This window comes from Anticarsia gemmatalis, chromosome W (genome assembly GCF_050436995.1).
Source record: "Anticarsia gemmatalis isolate Benzon Research Colony breed Stoneville strain chromosome W, ilAntGemm2 primary, whole genome shotgun sequence".
NCBI lineage: Eukaryota > Metazoa > Arthropoda > Insecta > Lepidoptera > Erebidae > Anticarsia > Anticarsia gemmatalis.
This window is the reverse complement of record NC_134775.1, coordinates 2,718,982-2,721,842: the sequence shown is the minus strand read 5'-3', so window position 1 is coordinate 2,721,842 and position 2,861 is coordinate 2,718,982. Positions and strand designations below refer to the sequence as shown.

Below are 2,861 nucleotides of genomic sequence, written 5' to 3'. Positions count from 1 at the left end.
ATTTGCAAGTGAAATATAAACGACAAATTAATAGAAATATTTATTACATATCACATAACTTCAAAACAGTAAAAGAAAACAAAAGACTTATTTAGTACTAGCCTTAATCTAGGTATGTACCTGCAAAAACTTACTTTCACTTTACCTATTTAATTAAAACCAATGCTCTTTAGACAAACTTTGCAAAAATAAAAGTTTACTTAATCTTTTACCTTTCATTCTATTTCTTTGTTGATTAACTATTTGAGCAGCCTTAGAAAATAATCGTTCGGATGGAACAGAAGTCCCAACAATAGTCAAATATTTGAAGGCAATCTTATAAAGCTTAGGAAATTGAATTTTTAGATCTTGCCAAATCTCTAAAGGATTCTCATTGAGCCTTCCTACTACTGGACTACGCAAGTACATTGATAATTCATCAGAAATTGCATCATCTGATTGTGATGATTTCCAACTCTTGCTTACTAGTTTGTGATGATTATCCCATAAAGAAAAGCTCTCTTCTAGTTTTTCAGATTGATCAGAATCTGATTCGGACATTTCAATATTTTGTGTAGTATTTTTCATAAAGTCTTTAATTTTTGCGACTGCTGTGGAGCAAGCAAGTGCGTCTTGGAAGTGAATTTTTTTATACCTGGGATCCAATACAGTTGCTATGGCGAGTGGAGTTACCCTCTCGATAGCGCCCATTCTTTTTTCAATTTCATTAAGCACAAACGATTTCAATTCATTGGCAAGCGAATCTTCCAATTGGAGAGGTTGGATTTTTAAAACCAAGCAATGAACTAACGGAATCACCTTGCTGCTTGTGCAGTAACTGTCCCCAGAAACTTCTTTAGTAGCAGCTTCCAGCGGTCTTAAAACTAATAACACAGAAGAAAGAACTGACAGTTCTGATGCATTAAGCATAGGTGGCGCTGTCTTATGGCGAAATATTATTTCATTGATTACAATACGTAACTCTAAAAATCTCTCAATCATATAGTAGGTGCTGTTCCATCTTGTTGAAACTTCTTGAATTAACTTTGTTTCTTTTTCTGTGGCTTTTCTTAATTCATTGCTTGCTGTATTACTTTGCTTGAACCATGTTACAATAGTCTTGACCTTAGTTATTAGATTTTGCAATTCTGGACAGTGTTGAATCGCATTTTGCGCAACTAAATTTAGAGTGTGCGCAAAACACGGTATGTGTTTCTTACCAAAAGCCAGGTCGACCGCCTTAATCATAGATGCTGCGTTATCCGTTACTACAGCCGAAACTTTATTAACGTCAATGTTCCATTCAGAACAAGAGTTCAGAAGCATCTCAGCAATATGATCCGAAGTGTTACGGTCAAATGACTGATATACTCCAAGAGTAATAGAAAAAAATTCGGTACATATACCAAAGTGACCGGTAATTCCAAGAAAGCTTCTCATACTCATTGTTTCTGTCCACATATCGGTTGTAAGTGTTATATTTTCTACACTTTTTAGTTTATTTTTAAACACAGCTGATAATGCATCATATTTGTCATCAACCCAGCGAGTCAACGTTGTCTTACTTGGAAGCTTGTAATGTGGTGCAGTTACTTTCATAAGATTACGAAAACCGTCATTTTCTACAATCGTGAAAGGTTGATTATCTTTGCAAATCATGTAGATGAGGGCATTGTTGACTTTCAAAGTTTTATTGCCACTTTCCGAATAAGCAGATATATTTTCGAAGCTTTCATGAATCGACTTTTGCCGTTTTAATGGCGGAGGTACAGGATTATCGACATGGATACCTTTTGACGCAGCTGTACTTGTTGATGGCAGTGGTTCAGGGCTGGGAAAAACAGGTTCAGAATCTGCTTCATTTGTTTTTGTAACTGTTTCATTGTGGATATTTAGTAAGTTGACATTGTTCAACACTTGCGAATTTTCTTTATTCATATCTAAAAACGCAGCCTTATGGATATTTTTTACGTGGCTAAACAGGTTTGATGTATTGCCACAAGATTTAATTTGTTTTTGACAAATTTTGCACTTTACAAGATTCTCATTTCCCTCAATTTTCGTAAAAAACTTCCATACATGACTTTTCTTTGGAGGCGCCATCTTGTTATTAACTAAAATAAAAGAATAAATCAATTAATGTTTATTTTTTTCTACAATTTTATTTTGTGTCGTAGGTAGTATCATACCAGTATTTGAGTTAATTTGTTTATAAGCTTAAAAATTGAAATGAAAAATACACTTAAGAAATGATTCGATGCGATATTTATTGTTATTATGAAATGTATTATAATATAAAATATCATTATGTTATAATATATCTTAAATATAAAACACTGTCACAAACAAGTAGAGGTTAGGTTAGGTTTATAAACATAATAGGAATATAACATTACATACCTTTTCAACTTCGAACTAGCAATCAGATGATGCATCAACTCAATTATTTTAGAGTAATTAATTATAGTAGCAAGTAAAAGTCTTACATAAACTTGTCTTAGATATAAAATCAAAACAATGATTTAATGCGTTACCGACCGCCAAACAGCAAAAGTCGACGTAAAAACAAAGAATGAGTCCAATGAGTGAATGAGAGTGAAAATAAATAGAATGAACCTATAGAATCCACAGATTATATAAATTTAGAGTGAATAATCAATCGATCTGTCAGCAGGATGGAATGGATTAGGTAATTAAGCTGGTCCATCACAGATGTGTTAAAATTATTTAGTTTTTTAGTAGATTATACAAAAAGAAAATAAAAAAAACAAATATTCGATGTTTCTATAAATATATCGATATATCGAATACAATAAATATTTGACAAAACATCGAATCAATCCGATATATCGTAAAGAAAACATCGAATAAATTCGATATAT

At 32.3% G+C, this 2,861-nt stretch overlaps 1 long non-coding RNA gene across 1 annotated transcript; it reads right to left on the bottom strand.

Annotated features, from left to right (window-relative positions):
* Positions 1–348: 348 nt before the first annotated feature.
* On the bottom strand, positions 349–2,540 carry LOC142986026 (uncharacterized). Its single transcript, XR_012960279.1, has 2 exons — positions 2,380–2,540; positions 349–2,093 (listed from the first exon to the last, which is right to left on the bottom strand). It is a non-coding gene; the product is annotated as an uncharacterized LOC142986026 (long non-coding RNA).
* Positions 2,541–2,861: the final 321 nt, after the last annotated feature.